This window comes from Solanum lycopersicum, chromosome 7 (genome assembly GCF_036512215.1).
Source record: "Solanum lycopersicum chromosome 7, SLM_r2.1".
Lineage (NCBI taxonomy): Eukaryota > Viridiplantae > Streptophyta > Magnoliopsida > Solanales > Solanaceae > Solanum > Solanum lycopersicum.
Window position 1 is genome coordinate 20459017 of NC_090806.1, and position 19106 is coordinate 20478122.

Consider the following 19106-nt stretch of genomic DNA (forward strand, 5'->3'; position numbering starts at 1 on the left):
AACATTAAATAATTTTTGAAATGATTGCAACTTCCCCCAACTAGCGATTTATGTGCCAAAAATGAAATAAAATGAGAGTACATGAAAAGTATAATTAATAACTATACTAATTTACTAATGGTTATTTACGAATTTGAATGATAAATTTCTTTATTTGACGTAGCTATTGAATAAAATTATCTTTAAAAATTATAATGTTATTTGACTAATATGATGTTAAAATAAATTGATGCTAGGAATCAATTAACATATCTCTTTAAGAATATATCACTAAATTGATTGTTTAGTCACTTATTTTATATGTAACAATAACAAAAGATTATAAGGGTCATTACTAAAGAAGATGAATTGGGGGGTCTGTGGACTTTTGTTGCTCTCCATGGAGCTTTTAGCCTAATAGGTTTCATGCTACGTCAATTCGAGCTTGCTCGATCTGTTCAATTGAGACCTTATAATGCAATCGCATTTTCTGGTCCAATTGCTGCAAAAAACTTAAAGTTTGTTAAAAAAGTTTCAAAACATAAAACTAAAATTAAAAAGTTTATACGAAAAGAGAAGTGAAGAAAATATTTTAATTTATTGCACTTATAGAAGAACTAAGACGAAGGTTATTTAAAATATTAATAGATTTCATGATAAAAAATAAATAAATTATCTATACACATTTTACCTTAATTGTTTTTCTTGCATATGATGTTTGGGTATTAATTTGAGTTTCAGTATAAATTTTAAAACCAACTCTTACAGTTTTTACTACATAAATAAATAATTTTCTTTCTAAGAATATTTAAATATACATTTTATCTTCGTTTTTAACACTAAACTGTTTTAGCATTAAATTTGTTTAAGTTTAATTACAAAATCAAACTATAACATAATAGCTGAAAATCTTAGCCTTAACTTAATGAGTAGTTTAGAAATCAATTCTTGAAAAAAATAAGAGTACACCGATTCATCAATAAATTTTGAATATTATTCAAGTGTAATACATGGAGAATGATATCTCTATGTATAAGTCGAGAAATCATTTTCAAGATCACCAAGTTCAATGTCCAAACTAGTAAATTCATTGTTATCCATATTGTTATCTAAAAAAGGGTTTATATCACCTAGGGATTATACATACATGAATATGGTAGTTCATGAATAAACCAAATGGACAATCCACTATTCAATGGATTAATAACACTCCCCCTTAGTTGTCCATATATAATGTGCCTCATGAAACCACTATACCAATGCAAAAAAGTACTAACCTGGGATCCAAATGGTCCTCACATACGGGCTCGTACCCAATAATATAACCGTAAGCTCAATAAGAATACAACATGTCTGTCGCTAATCAACAAGAAATCTATTAAGAGGGAGCAAACTCAAGGGACGCCCTACCTCAATCACGCCGATATAGTCCCAAATTGAGCACAACTAAGACCAACCCATGACTATGACGATTCGTTAAGGTCACAAGCATCATCACAAGGAGAACGATCCAGAACAAGTTCTAAAGAGTGAAAATCAGGTGACAAAACACAACCTAAAGCATCTAATGTCCATCCTAGTGTAAGCCACCACAAATTAATCCTAACAAGGACAAACAATATCATCTATACCACAAGAAAGCCATAACCTAAACTAAGGATCACAACATCCACAATAAGCCCAAGGCTCCTACGGAATTAAGAAAGGATGGAATAACAAGAGGAAGGCTAAACCGGGAAACGCCATCCAAAATTACATGAAATATGTATTATGCATCATCTAAGAAGCTCAATAAATAATGTAGACGGAAGTCTACCTTAAAATCGAACACGAGCACTCTAAATCCACCACACATATGCTATCCATATCGGAAACACCTCCGAATATCAACAACTATCGAATTATCAATCACAATGTCATTACGGACATTTCGAAACTGAAGACACAACAACTAGAAATTGACCCAAAATTGAGTCAAAACGGGAACTAAAAAATTGACTCTATTAAAAGGTCCTAAACTAGACCTCAAACCTTTGTTCCAAATTGAACAAAATTTGAAGTTTAAAAACTGCCAAAACAACAACATGCAAAATTAACAAGAAATCCTAACTAAAGGCAGAAACTCCGAGCTTAAATTTACCTCAAAAGAATGTTGTTCAATAGCTTCTAATCATAAAGCCAAGTATCCATGCTCCCAACAGACAAACCGGACTTTGAATCACTCAAATCAGAGCTTAAATAAGGGAGAAATCATCATTTGAAATTTCGTACATATAAATGCCCAAAATTGGTCGCTAAAAGTAAACTCTGTGTAACGACCTGTTTAGTCATTTTGAGCAGCAGATTTCAATTCTGGAAAAACTGGCAGAAGCGACGGACCCCACGACAGACCGTCATGGGCACGACGGACCGTCGCAGGGTCTCGTTTCAAAACACTTAGAAAATCTAAAATTGGGTACTGAAAATCGACTCTCTGAACTTCGTAACGGAATGGCAGGACGAACCGTCACAGGTGTGACGCACCGTCACAGACCCTTCAGAGAAATTGAGTCTCTGAAGTCTGTGACGGAGCAGCAGGACGGATTATTGCAGGCGTGACGGGCCGTCACAGACTGTAATCCCAGTCTGGGTCGGATTTCTTGATACGTTTTAAGGGACGTTTTTGACTATTCCTGCTTTAATTATAAAGTTAGAGGGTTAATGTTAATAAGTCTAATTACTTGGGGGTTAAAAGAGGTAACCTTAAGTTAATTAGTGGGTTATTATTGCTATCTTTTATTCTTAATTATATACTAATTAGGGTAAAAGAAAGAGGGTTTGAATAAAGAAAATAGAAAGAACAAGAGAAAGAGAGAGAAAGTTGAACGAGAAACGAAGAGAAACAAAGCTTGGGAAATTGCTTGCTTGATCACGAATCTTCGGTGGAGGTAGGTTATGGGTTTTATGCTATTCGTAGTAAACTCTTAATAGCGAATGATATGTATTGGTAGTATTGTAAACCCTTCTATATGCTTAATTGTATGCTTGCATGAATGTGATTATGTAATTGTGATATAATAAGCATGATGAAACTATTGAATCCTAAATCTTGAAAAGAAACCCTAATCTACTTTGTTAATGATGATGCCTTGGTATAAAAGAAGGCTTGATGAACGAAAGTAGTGAGATTAGGGGATCGGGTGCCACGTTCCGGTACCAGGATAGTATATGAGGATCTGGTGCCACGTTCCGGTACGATGATAGTATATGAGGATCGGAGTGTCACGTTCCGACACCAGGAGAGAATATGGATCGGGTGTCACGTTCCGACACCAGGATAGTATATGGATCGGGTGTCACATTCCGACACCAGGATAGAATGAGGATCGGAGTGTCACGTTCCGACACCAGGATAGTATATTGAGGAGCGGAGTTCACGTACCAACACGAGGGGAATAAAGATAATGAATCTTGAAAGATGATAATATATTCAAATCTAATGAACCTAATTCCCAAATGAGTATGAGTAAAAGGAGGCGTGAGTCCTCATTGATGTGCTTGGTGTTGTAACCAAGGGTTATGGTAACTGTAAATGTTGCATGCTAAGGATATTAGTTGATTTTATGATATTGCTTAATATATACTGTTTTCTATTTTGAGTTGGCCGATGATATCTACTCAGTACCCATGTTTGTACTGACCCCTACTTTTATGTTTTCTTCTTTGTTATTTGTGGAGTGCAGCAAACGTGCCGTCGTCTTCAACTCAACAGTAATTCTAGCCAGTCTTCGTCACACCGGATCTTCAGGGTGAGCTAATGCTTCTAGCTTGGACTGGATCTTCTTCCTCATGTCTTGATGCCTTGAAGTTCCGGCATGGACTAGCTTTTATTTGTTTTAGCTTCTTAGAATACTCTTAGTTTAGTAATTTGATCATAGATGTTCTTGTGGTGATGACTTCCAGATTTTGGGGATAATAATAGTTATTAATTTTGTTAATGAGTTTAAGTCTTCCGCATTACTTTCTGTTGATATTATATTGAAATGTTAAGGTTTAGATTGGTTGGTTCGCTCACATAGGAGGGTAAGTGTGGGTGCCAGTCGCGGCCCAGATTTGGGTCGTGACAAACTTGGTATCAGAGCATTAGGTTCGTTGGTCTCATCACACAAGAACGAGTCTAGTAGAGTCTTAAGGAACGGTAGGGGGACGCCTTTACTTTTCTTTTAGAGGCTATAAGACTTTAGGAAAAATTCCATTCTTTCTTTCTTTCTTTTGTGCTACTACTTGAATCCAATTGGTATCTAAGTGATACAAATTGGTATCTGACCATCTTCACTCTCTTTCGCAGATGGTTAGAACTAGAGCAACGACTACGCCAACACCAACACCAGCACCGGCGGGACAGGGTGCGTCTGAGCGAGCCACTGGGGCTGTAGCTTGAGGAAGAGCAGCGGCAAGAGGCCGTGGTAGAGGTCGTGGGAGGACGTCCTCTAGGGGAAGCGGACGAGCACCTAGTCCATCTGATACTAGGGCAGTGACTCCTCCACCGACTGAGGAGGTAATAAAAGAAGGGGAGGATGGGGAAAATGAACAAGTGCAGAATGAGGGATTGCCACCCCAGCCTACCCCAGAGATGATAAATCAGGTGCTCGCTTATCTTAGTGGGTTGTCCGATCAGGGTCAGGCACCTCTAGTGTTTTCTGCACCAACACCTCCGGTTTCAGAGGTACAACATGCAGCCACTATGGCTCCTCGTATGGATGCCTCATTGGACATAGGCACGTTTCCACGTCTGACTACTGAGCCTATAATGACAAATGATCAGCATGAACTTTTCAGTAAGTTCTTGAAATTGAAACCTCCAGTCTTCAAGGGTGCAGAATCTGAGGATGCTTATGATTTTCTGGTTGACTGTCATGAGCTACTACACAAGATGGGTATAGTAGAACGGTTGGTGTTGAGTTCGTGAGTTATCAGTTTCAAGGGAACGCCAAAATGTGGTGGCGGTCGCATGTTGAGTGTCAACCAATAGAAGCACCACCTATGACTTGGGCCTCATTCTTTAGCTTGTTTATGGAGAAGTATATCCCTCAAACTTTGAGGGATTGGAAAAGGGATGAGTTCTTGAGCCTAGAGCAAGGTAGGATGTCGGTCAATGCATATGAGGCTAAGTTTCATGCATTATCCCGGTATGCCACCCAACTATGTTTCAGTCCACAAGAGCGAATTCACCGTTTTGTGAAGGGGTTGAGATCAGAGTTGCGGATTTCAGCTTTACAGGTAGCGGCTACAACGAAATCTTTTCAAGAAGTGGTAGACTTCGTAATAGAGGTATAGGGAGTGAAGCCAGATGACTTCACCATGGCAACTACATCAAAAAGGTTTCGAAAGGGAGGTGAGTTTAATGGTTCTTACTCTAGAGAACAAGGTTCCGGAGGTTACTCAGTCTGACCAATTCAGTCTTCACTATAGACTGTAGTTGGAGGTCCACCTCCGACCGGTCAACACTTCTCTGAGAGACCTATGAATGAACCCAGAGAGTGCTATGGATGTGGGGAGATTGGACATATTAAGAGATATTGTCCAAAATAGAGTTACAAACCTCCAAATGTTAGAGGTAGAGGTGGTCATGGTAGAGGCCGTTATTCTGGAGGACGTGGTGGTCGAGGTAATGGTGGTCACCAGAACGGCTGAGGTGATGGGCAACCTGTAGCCACTACATCACAACATGGTAGGGGCAACGGACAGACGGGTGAGAGGGCCCATTGCTACGCTTTCCCTGGGAGATCTGAAGCGGAGGCATCTGATGCTGTCATCACAGGTAATCTTCTGGTTTGTGATTGCATGGCTTCTGTATTGTTTGATCCTGGATCTACATTTTCTTATGTATCTTCCTCATTTGCTAGTGGTCTAAATTTACATTATGAATTACTTGATATGCCTATTCGTGTTTCTACTCCGGTGGGTGAGTCTGTGGTAGTTGAAAAGGTATATAGGTCTTGTTTGGTGAACTTTGTGGGGAGCAACACTTATGTAGATTTGGTTATCTTAGAAATGGATGATTTTGATGTAATTCTGGGTATGACATTGCTTTCTCCGCAATTTGCGATCTTGGATTGTAATGCTAAAACGGTGACGTTAGCCAAGCCAGGGACAGATCCGTTAGAGTGGGAGGGTGACTACACTTCCAATCCGGTGCGTATCATCTCCTTTCTTCGTGCTAAGAAAATGGTTAGTAAAGGGTGTTTAGCTTTCTTGGCACATCTCAAGGATGACACTACCCAAGTACCTTCGATTGAGTCGGTTTCGGTGGTCTGTGAGTTTCGGGATGTGTTCCCTGCAGATCTTCCTGGTATGCCACCAGATAGGGATATTGATTTCTGTATTGACCTTGAACCGGGTACTCGCCCCATTTCTATACCCCCTTATAGAATGGCTCCCGCGGAGTTAAGAGAGTTAAAAGCCCAACTTCAAGAGTTGTTAAACAAAGGCTTTATTAGACCAAGTGCATCTCCTTGGGGTGCTCCGGCTTTGTTTGTGAAGAAGAAGGATGGGAGTTTTTGAATGTGTATAGACTACAGACAACTAAACAAGGTAACCATAAAGAACAAGTATCCTCTTCCTCGCATTGATGACTTGTTCGATCAGTTACAAGGTGCTTGTGTCTTCTCTAAGATTGACTTGAGATCCGGTTATCATCAATTGAAAATACGGGCAACGGATGTGCCAAAGACTACTTTTCGAACGAGGTATGGGCATTACGAATTTGTAGTGATGTCTTTTGGTCTTACGAATGCCCCTGCTGCGTTCATGAGCTTGATGAACGGGATTTTTAAGCCATATTTGGACCTCTTCGTGATCGTATTTATTGATGATCTAATGATATACTCAAAGAGCAAGAAAGAACATGAGGAGCATTTGAGAATGGTATTGGAAATGTTGAGGGAGAAAAAGCTTTATGCCAAGTTCTCTAAGTGTGAGTTTTGGCTAGATGCAGTGTCCTTCTTGGGGCACGTGGTTTCTAGGGATGGAGTGATGGTGGATCCTTCTAAGATTGAGACAGTAAAGAATTGGGTAAGACCTACTAATGTGTCAGAAATAAGGAGCTTTGTTGGGTTAGCTAGCTACTACCGCCGATTTGTCATGGGATTCTCTTCTATTGCTTCCCAACTGACGAACTTGACTAAGCAAAATGTTCCATTTGTATGGTCAGATGAGTGTGAGGAAAGCTTTCAGAAGCTCAAGACTTTGTTGACTACCGCACCCATTCTCACCTTGCCAGTGGAAGGTAAGAATTTCATTGTCTATTGTAATGCATCTTATTCGGGTTTGGGTGCAGTGCTAATGCAAGAGAAGAATGTGATTGCTTATGCTTCAAGACAATTAAAAGTGCATGATCGTAACTATCCAACTCATGATTTGGAATTGGCCGCGGTAGTGTTTGCATTAAAGCAATAGAGACACTATTTATATGGGGTTAAGTGTGAGGTCTATACGGATTATCGTAGCCTACAGTATGTCTTTACTCAGAAAGATTTGAACTTGAGACAGAGGAGATGGATGGAACTACTAAAGGACTATGACATCACTATTTCGTATCATCCGGGGAAGGCGAATGTTGTAGCGGATGCTTTAAGTAGAAAGGCGGGAAGCATGGGAAGTCTAGCTCACTTGCAAGCTTCTAGACGCCCATTGTCTAGAGAGGTTCAGACTCTAGCTAATGGCTTGATGAGATTAGAAGTAAATGAGAAGGGAGGATTGTTGGCTTCTGTGGAGGCAAGATCTTCCTTTCTTGACAAGATTAAGGGAAGACAGTCTGATGATGAGAAACTGCGCAGAATCCAAGATAAGGTATTGCGAGGAGAGGCTAAGGAAGCACAAATTGATGAGGAAGGTGTTTTGAGGATCAAGGGAAGGGAATGCGTACCCCGTATCGATGATTTGATCAACACTATTCTGACAGAGGCTTATAGTTCAAGGTATTCGATACATCCGGGTGCAACCAAGATTTACCGTGACCTAAAGCAACACATTTGGTGGAGTAGAATGAAGCGTGATATTGTGGATTTTATTGCCAAATGTCCAAACTGTCAACAAGTAAAGTATGACCACCAAAGGCCCGGAGTAACACTTCAGAGAATGCCCATTCCAGAATGGAAATGGGAGAGAATCGCAATGGACTTCGTGGTTGGTCTTCCAAAGATGATGGGTAAGTACGATTCCATCTTGGTGATTGTTGATAGGTTAACTAAGTCTGCTCATTTCATTCCGGTCAAGGTGACTTACAATGCAGAGAAGTTAGCCAAAATCTATATCTCAGAAATTGTTCAGTTGGATGGGGTTCCACTATCCATCATATCAGATAGAGGTACGCAGTTTACTTCCAAGTTTTAGAGAACATTGCATGCTGAATTAGGTACTAGGTTGGACCTTAGTACCGCGTTCTATCCTCAGACCGATGGTCAGTCTGAGCGAACGATTCAAGTGTTGGAGGATATGCTTCACGCATGTGTGATAGATTTTGGAGGCCATTGGGATAGCTTCTTACCCTTAGCGGAATTTTCATACAATAATAGCTATCACTCAAGCATTGATATGGCTCCATTTGAAGCATTGTATGGTAAGAGATGTAGGTCCCCCATTGGTTGGTTTAATGCGTTCGAGGTTAGACCTTGGGGTACTGATCTCTTAAGGGATTCGATGGAGAAGGTGAAATCTATTCAAGAAAAGCTTCTAGCGGTGCAAAGTAGACAAAAACAATATGCAGATCGAAAGGTTAGAGACTTAGAGTTCATGGAGGGAGAACAAGTCTTGCTGAAGGTTTCGCCCATGAAAGGGGTGATGCGGTTTGGTAAAAGGGGTAAGTTAAGTTCAAGGTACATTGGTCCCTTTGAAGTACTTAAGCGAGTAGGGGAGGTGGCTTATGAATTAGCCTTGCCTCCAGGGCTGTCCGGAGTACATCCGGTATTGCATGTGTCGATGTTGAAAAGATACCATGGGGATGGAAACTACATTATCCGTTGGGATTCAGTTTTGCTTGATGAGAACTTGTCTTATGAGGAGGAACCTGTTGCCATTCTAGATAGAGAAATTCGCAAGTTGAGATCAAGGGAGATTGCATCCATCAAAGTTCAATGGAAGAATCGACCCGTTGAAGAAGCCACTTGGGAGAAAGAGGCGGATATACGAGAAAAATACCCACATCTGTTTACAGATTCAGGTACTCCTTTTCGCCCTTGTTTTCCTTCTTGTGATCGTTCAGGGACGAACGATGGGTAAATTGGTATCTATTGTAACGACCTGTTTAGTCGTTTTGAGCAGCAGATTTCAATTCTGGAAAAACTGGCAGAAGCGACGGACCCCATGACGGACCGTCATGGGCACGACGGACCATCGTAGCGTCTCGTTTCAAAACACTTAGAAAATCTGAAATTGGGTACTAAAAATTGACTCTCTGAACTTCGTAACGGAATGGCAGGACAGACCGTCACAGGTGTGACGGACCGTCACAGACCCTTCAGAGAAATTGAGTCTCTGAAGTCTGTGACGGAGCAGCAGGACGGACCATTGCAGGCGCGACGGACCGTCACAGACTGCGTAATCCCAGTCTGGGTCGGATTTCTTGATACGTTTTAAGGGACGTTTTTGACTATTCCTGCTTTAATTATAAAGTTAGAGGGTTAATGTTAATAAGTCTAATTACTTGGGGGTTAAAAGAGGTAACCTTAAGTTAATTAGCGGGTTATTATTGCCATCTTTTATTCTTAATTATATACTAATTAGGGTAAAAGAAAGAGGGTTTGAATAAAGAAAATAGAAAGAACAAGAGAAAGAGAGAGAAAGTTGAACGAGAAACGAAGAGAAACAAAGCTTGGGAAATTGCTTGCTTGATCACGAATCTTCGGTGGAGGTAGGTTATGGTTTTTATGCTATTCGTAGTAAACTCTTAATAGCGAATGATATGTATTGGTAGTATTGTAAACCCTTCTATATGCTTAATTGTATGCTTGCATGAATGTGATTATGTAATTGTGATATAATAAGCATGATGAAGCTATTGAATCCTAAATCTTGAAAAGAAACCCTAATCTACTTTGTTAATGATGATGCCTTGGTATAAAAGAAGTCTTGATGAACGAAAGTAGTCAGATTAGGGGATCGGGTGTCACGTTCCGGTACCAGGATAGTATATGAGGATCGGGTGCCACGTTCCGGTACCAGGATAGTATATAAGGATCAGAGTGTCACCGACACCAGGATAGAATATGGATCGGGTGTCACATTCCGACACCAGGATAGTATATGGATTGGGTGACACGTTTCGGTACCATGATAGAATATGGATCGGGTGTCACGTTCCAACACTAGGATAGAATGAGGATCGGAGTGTCACGTTCCGACACCAGGATAGTATATTGAGGAGCAGAGTGTCACGTACCGACACGAGGGGAATAAAGATAATGAATCTTGAAAGATGATAATATATTCAAATCTAATGAACCTATTTCCCAAATGAGTATGATGAGGAGGCGTGAGTCCTCATTGATGTGCTTGGTGTTGTAACCAAGGGTTATGGTAACTGTAAATGCTGCATGCTAAGGATATTAGTCGATTTTATGATATTGCTTAATATATACTATTTTCTATTTTGAGTTGGCGGATGTTATCTACTCAGTACCCGTGTTTGTACTGACCCCTACTTTTATGTTTTCTTCTTTGTTATTTGTGGAGTGCAGCAAACGTTCCGTCGTCTTCAACTCAACAGTAATTCTAGCCAGTCTTCGTCACACCGGATCTTTAGGGTGAGCTAATGCTTCTAGCTTGGACTGGATCTTCTTCCTCATGTCTTGATGCCTTGAAGTTCCGGCATGGACTAACTTTTATTTGTTTTAGCTTCTTAGAATACTCTTAGTTTAGTAATTTGATCATAGATGTTCTTGTGGTGATGACTTCCAGATTTTGGGGATAATAATAGTTATTGATTTTGTTAATGAGTTTAAGTCTTCCGCATTACTTTCTATTGATATTATATTGAAATGTTAAGGTTTAGATTGGTTGGTTCGCTCACATAGGAGGGTAAGTGTGGGTGCCAGTCGCGGCCCGGATTTGGGTCGTGACACTCTGATAGCTAAAAATTTTGATATCTGGTCTTAATTAGATATCAACATTTTAGCTGGTGCGCTCCAACTCTAAATTTTTGACGGGGTGTCCGGGATTCATTCACAACCTCATATGCTACCCACCCAATTTGATATTCTAGTCTCAAAAAAATCATCAAAACTTTCATCCGAGGTTGTTTCGATTAAAAGTGGGTTCCCACAACCAAGTACTGTTCTAAGCTAAGAACAACAAGAAGGCTAAAAATGAGACTGGAATCCCAAGGAACCGCAGAAAAGGTTATTCTAGACCAAACTCAATATTTCAAAACTAACCGCCCTGATAAAACTCTTATCCGAGCACGTCTATCAAGAATATTGACCAAAGTCAACCCTTGAATTAATCTTCAAAGTTAACACGCCTAACGACACAAACTCACACTAGAAGTCTCGCGATCCGAACCAACCCTGCTTTAACTTAAGATGGCCGTTTTGGGGCTAATGAAACCGTCAAAATTGCATTTAGAAGTCGCCTACCTAAACCTTTAAATGAAGTCAATCACTCAAGTTTCAAAGGCTCCAAAATACGAAAACTTACACAAAATTTAAACAAATGACCCAGTGACCGAACTGTCAGTCCCAACAAGTCATAAATGACTTGTGGTCACTATAGGAAATTTCTAACATTGAAAAGATTGGAAAACGATGAAAATGACTTGAAAGGTCATTACAATTACGGAGTTCAAAATGAACATTTTTGTCCTTAATATTTTCATGTCTAGCTAAAAATTGTTCAACAAGTATAACCACAATTACAACAAAAACAATTCTTTGGACCAGGCATTGATTTTTTTCCAAATATTATTAAATCAGGAAACGACCTACGGGACTACTAAATTATTGTTGTGATTTTAAAAACTATTATGTCGTGTAGTGTATTGTTATCTTGTATTTAATTATTATGCATGTATTGTATTTTTAAATTTAATCTTTTCATATTATCGTTTAAATTATGTGCATTCTAGTGAAACTTAATAGCCAGATCAAATTATATCACTTAAAATGTTATATTACATTCAAAAGTTTATTAATATTAGAGATATAGTCAATAGCCTTATATAAAAGTAATCTGATAACTACGCAAAAATAAATATAATAATATATTATTCAAAAAGTGATATAGATTGTATGAATATTTGTTCTCCAAATTCAAGAATTTGGAAAACTATTATTCAACTTTTTTTTATAATGAGTTAATACCTCAAAGGGTCATTCAAAAAATTTGGAAAACTACTGTTCAACTTTTTTTATAACGAGTTAATACCTCAAAGGTTCATTCAACTTTCGAAATTTATTTATCAAAGTCACTAAACTTTATTTTTTATTAATAAAATCACTCAACTTAGACCTTTATATCAATAAAATCACTCAACTTGACATTTATATCAATAAAATCACTCAAATTAATTTATCATTATAATTATTTTTAAAGAAATATATGATTACAATTATAGTAATAAATGAATAGCATAAATTACTAATTTATCTTACATTATACAAATAAATAATCAAATATCATTTTATTAATTTCATTTGATAAATTACTACTGCTTCATTGGACGGTAACCACACTTGTTGCAGTGGTTTAATCAACTTCTTTTTAGTGTGAATCTCTTTTTTCATTTTTAAAAAATAAAAATAAAAGTAAGGTTCCATGTACCATGACGCTAGTTTGGAAAAAATTAGGTTCAAAGTTTTAGAAATTTATTTTCTATTTTGATTTCTTAATTTTATAATGATAATTATAAAATAACTATTTTCTCGATGGTATGGATGAATAACTATTTTTTGGGGGTGGGGGTTCGAGGATAGGGGTGGAAAAACATAAAATTTGAAGTTAAATTTTTCTTTAAAAATAATATCAATTTTTTTTGTAGGGGTGTGTGGTGGGTGTGTGGTAGGGGGTAGTAGTGGAGTGGGGGGTGGAGGGTCGAGGGTAGGGGTGAAAAATAAATTTTTGAAGTCAAAAATATTTTAAAAAAATAATCTTAATTTTTTTGGGGTATGGGTGGGTGGGTTGGGGGGTTGGTATGGGTGGGTTGGTGGGGGTGGGTTAGAGGCTGGTAGCCTGGTAGGGTGGGGTAGATAGGGGGAGGTTGGAAGAGAGTTTTGGAAAAATATTTTCCTTATGACACACCCTGAAAATTTCATGACCTATACTAGAGCCTCAGGGTTGTATAATGATGATTTAGACCAAAAATAGTATATACAACTTGTTTGAGAAGTATTTGAGTCATAGCTTTAAAGAAAAGCCTTAACGTCCGGAAACTAGCGAGATTTAACTAGTTGACTTCCCTATGTTTGGTGAAAATTTCGGAGGGTCATATGAAATTCAAAACTTGTAAAAAGACTTTGAATAGGTAAAATTTAGTATAGAGGGTCAAACCGTACATTCACAACACCCCAAGGACCACCGGAAGGGTCCTCGGGGAGAACCCAAATATAGGCGAGCAGGCTACCAAAGCAGCCTGCGTTCAACAGGATTGTGGTGGCTGCTGCGCGACGCCGTGCAATACGAGGAGATTTGAACTTGGCCTCGCGGCAGGGGGCCTACACGAGGTATACTTTCTCAACTCGGATTTCAAAAATAAATCGTGCAATTGACCATGCGACGCACATCTACTTCCCAGATTCATAAAATTTGTATTTTTAGTATTTTGACTTCACAAAAAGACCCATTTAAGTTGGGTAATTTAATGGGTTACTATATAAGGTCTTAGGGTCAGTTTTGGGTCAATTTTAACACTCAAAACAAGTCCCAAAAGTTGAAATAAAAAATCATTCCCATCTCTTTCAAATTCTCTCTTCCTCCAAACCTCAATTGAAGACCATTAGAGCTCCGAGAAGAAGATCAATACTTCAAGTTTCCAGCCTAATTTTGTGGCTTTATTATCTTTAAGGTATGATTTCTTTCACTCTTGGGATCCTTTACCCCAAGAGGTCCCTCCAAAAGATGATTTCTAAATTCTCCAAAAGTTAGAGTTTTTTCTACACATGAGCCTTCTTTGAAAATCAAAATTATGAATCAATTGTGGTTAATTATGATGAATTAATGTGTTTTAAGTATATATTGATGGTTAATTGATGATAACATATGAGAATGCCCTAGACCCATGTCCTTTCCCCAATTTGATGAAAACCTTGAATTGGTATGGTGAATTGTGAAGATTATGAACATGTAGATTGACTTCATTGTTGTCAATTATGTAATTTATTCTTGAATTACCTTGTCTATGTAATTGGTTATGTATTCTTGGTAATGGAAGTACGAAGGTTCATAGAAAGGCAATGAGGTATGTTAATTGGTTCTTCTTGGATTCAATAACGAATTATGACTTACTTAGATAGTAATGCTTCTAAGTCTAATGTGTGATTGTGATGTTGATGCTAAGTATTCCTCATCCCTAACCCTAAGATATTGAACTAGACATGAGCTATGTATGCATGGATGTTATGATACGATTATTGTATGATTGAAAGTAGTTCTTATGATTACAATGAAGTTTTAAGTGAAAAGTTTACTCACTTGTGAAGTAATGTCTAAAGTGAAAGGATTGTTCTCACTTGTGATAACCTATGAGCTATATATGATAAGATGTTTACATAGGGGTCTAGAAAAGACTAATGTGAGCTTGTACGATGAAATAATATGATTACTAAATGGAATAATTTCTTAGCACTAAAAAGGCATGTATATGAGATAGAGGTCTCACGTTAGTAAGTCCGGCCTCCCACATGGGTTCCTCACATTAGTAAATTTGGATTCTCGAATTATGTGTTGTCTCATGAAATGGAAACCTTCACGTTAGCAAGTCAAGGCTTCTAGAAACAATCTCCTTGACCTTTAAATATGTGCACACATAGGACTCTATCTTAGTGGATCCACCTAGATAACTATGTACGAATGGTTACACCTTAGGCAAGTGTTAACCCTCTCTTTTCAGTGTGGTAGTAGAACACCAGATTCCATGTATCTCACATGGTCTCATATCGATTATTGCACTTCTTTCCTCAATGTAAATGTAACTAAACAATTTATGTGAAATCTTATTAGGGTTGTCTTGAAGGATACTACATAGGGTGAGGGAGGGTATGTGACTTCTCTCACTCATTGCACATGTGGATTCCAAGTGATGGTTCTAGTAGTGTTCTTTTATGATTATGACTATGATTATGATTATGTAGATAAGTTATGAGTAGTATTCATGTATTAATCATGTTATCATGACTTTAAGAGAATATGTTGTAAGTATGAAGTGGGTTGCTTAATGTGATACTTAGCCTTGGATAGGATTATGAGGTTCTATCTTTGGCATTGCACAAGTATTGCTTGGGCGATCTACATGTTGGGTTAATATTATGTTGAATTGACTTATTGTGCTTCTTATATATGCATGTTAAGTTAAATTGATAGAAAGTATGATTTTGATGAAATTGTCCTTTTATCATACATTGATGATTTTTGTGCATAAGAGCCATACTTAGTACATGTGGTTTGTACTAACCCATATTTCTCCCTTTTCCCCATAAATTTTAGGTTCGGTCCATTGAGGAGATTCGTGGTCATTGAAGAAGAAGACTTGGCTCCTTCCTATGTCAATCGGTGAGTCCTCATGAGTTTCAAGGATAGAGTCACTCATCAAGCCTTATTAGTTTTGTCTATGTTTTGAGACAATTATTCTATTCTCATATTTCGACTTCATTGTAGCCTGTATGACATATTGTAATAGACTAAGGGCTATACATAAACTATTGTGATTCATACTCTTGTAGATGGTTTATATGTGAGATGAAACTTTAGACTTTTATATGATTTGTTATGCTAAAAGAGAAGTCTATATACACTTCGTATTTAAGGAGTCTCTGTAAACTCAATATGTAAATTTTTAAATCTTTTCGCAAATTTTTGACCTATGGTGTATGCTAAGGGCTTGTCTCCTCAATGAAGGTGGCATTAACTTCAATGCTAGATAAAACCCCACCCTTTTCGAGATGCCCAACTGTATGAACTTGGACTCTAAGGTCTGAATTTCTTTGGCTAAAGGTCACTTGGTTACACTCAATCAAGATAAGTTATCCATACTTATCGATTTTTGACTCAAATTGTCTACCACAACATCAGCCTTGCCATATGGTATTGAATGGTCACATCATAATCCTTGAATAAATCCATCCATCCTTGCTGTCTCAAATTCAGAATACATGTTGCAAACTACGATGATCGGTAAACACTTCCACACTTAATGCGATAGAGGGAATATCACAAAATCTTCAGAGCAAACAATACCACTGCCAATTCTAAGTCATGCGTTGGATAATTCTTCTCATGCACATTCAATTGACGTGAGGAATAATCTATAACATTCTTATTCTGCATTAATATAGAACCCAAACTATGATGTGAGGCATCACAGTAAATGATAAAATATTTACCTTCAACTTGTATTTCTAGAATGGGCGCGGTGGTCAAGAGAGTGTTGAGCTTTCAGAATCTCTCTTCATATTTTCAGTCCATTCAAATGGTATCTTCTTCTTAGTCATATTAGTCAAGTGGGTAGCAATATAGGTAAAATTCTACTTGACGATAGTAGCTAGCAAGTCCCACAAAACTCCTAACTTTTGTCACAGAACTAAGACGAACTCAATTGTTAACTGCTTCAATATTTTGAGGATATACCATTAATCCTTCCTTTGAAACTACACGCCTAAAAAGTGCAACCGATTTCAACAAAAAATCATACTTAGAAAATTTTAGCATTCAAGTTTTGCTTTCCAAGATCACCCAAAATAGTTTGAAGATGGTTGATATGTTTAGAATAAATTAAAATATCATCAATATATACTATCACAAATGAATCAAGAAATGGTTTGAACACCCCATTCAACAAACTCATGAACGATGCAAGCGCATTAGTTAACAAAAAATTCATAGTTTCCATAACGTGTCCTAAACGTCACCTTTGACACATCCTAAGACCTTATTTTCAATAAATGGTACCCTAATATTAGATCAATCTTAGAGAAAACCGTTGCACCTTGCAATGGGTCAAAGAGATCATCAATTCGCGGCAAGGGATACTTGTTCGAAATAGTGACTTTATTTAAATTTTGGTAACCTATACATATTCTCATACTACCATCCTTCTTCTTAACAAAGAGAGCCCCATGGGGAAACATTATGGTAAATAAATCCCTTATAAAAAAGCAATGGGATTTGAGCCTTAAACTCTCTTAAGTTTGCCTGAACCATGCGATATAGATGGATGGAAATGGGGAGAAGGCTGTAAATTAATACAAAAATCTATATCTCTATCTGAAGGCATGCCAGACAAGTCATTGGGAAACACTTCTCCAAATTCGGACACCCCAGGAATAGAATCAATAGATGGAACCTCAATCTAAACATCTCTAATATGAGCTAAATAAGCCAAATAAGCCAAACAAACCTGCTCTACTAATTTGATAGCCCGAATGGAGGATATAATCTTAACTTGCTTAGGCTTGTAGACCCATTCCCGCTCTTATTTTTTCCAAGTAATACAATTAAGCACAACATAATATGGAGACAACCAAGTCATGCCTAAGATTATGTCAAAGTGAATCATATCAAAAATCACCATATCATCCCAAGTTTGAAATCCCATAAATAAAATAGGACAAGCATGATATACAAGGGTAACTATGATTAACTATCCAACTAGGGTAGAAACATGAATGGGGGCAACAAGAATATTACAAACCATATAAGATTCTAAGGCATATTTCATAGACATATATGAATAAGTACAACATGGATCAAATAACACATTAGTAGTCTAGTCACAAACAATAAGGGTACATATGGTTACCCCGTTAGATGTCTCTACCTCATTCTTGCTCGAAAAAGCATAACATTGGGCCCTATCCTCTTGAAAAACTACTTCCCTACCTGGTTGCACGTTTTCTCTACCTCCACCACCATTTGCTCGACCTGTACGACCTAGTTGATTACCTTCTCTCCTACCTTGTGGACGTCCTCTACTATTATTACAATTCTCCAAGGGTACCACCACTTTAGATGGTTATTGAGTAGTGTTTAGCCCATGCAGATGGCAGCAACCTCCTCTCATATGTCAAAGTTCCCACAATTATAGAAAATATGATCACAAAATGGTCTGGTACCCGTTGAAAGCGCGACTCCCTGGCTATCCTAAAAATTATAAGATTGGGTTCCTGAATGGTTACCTGTAGAGGCGGGCATATCAGACTGAATTGGCTTGGCTTCCAATATTGGCCTACCAGATTCCTCTAGAATATGAGCCCTAAAAATGACAAGAATTCTTGTCTCTCTTAGACAACGCCTTAGCCTGACTGTCTCACCACACCACCTCCACTTTTTGATATAATATGTCACCTCCTTAAAGCTCCTCCCTGCAGAAGTCGTGTGGAAAGATAACACTTGCAACTTTGAATTCAATCCTCAAATGAATAACTGGATCCTCTCCTCATATGTATTCACTAACTGTGTAGCATATCTAGATAAAGCATGAAACTTGGCCTCATAAGCAACCACAAACATACCACCTTGCTCTAAGGCCATGAACTCATCGTTATTGCGATCTCTAAAAGTTCTAGGCATATATTTTTCCAAAAATAGAACATGAATATGGGTCCAAGTGAGTGTAGGTAAAGTAGAATATGTTCTGTATAAGCTCTCCACACCTTGAAGTTGGAAAGACACGAACTCAACCCCATGTTGGTGAAAATACCCAATTTGTGGAGCTTCTCATAACATTCTAAGATAACCTCATAAGCATCTTAAGTCACAGAATAAAAATATAGAGGCTTAAACATCAAGAACTTAGTCAACTTGTCAAGCTCATTACTAGTAATAACGAAATCCAACAAAGAACGAAAGAAATTATCTGATACTACATTTCCACTCTTCTTGGGCACAGTGCTAGCAACAAGAGGATTAAATTGAGCTTGAGTAGGTGGAAGCACTTAAGGACC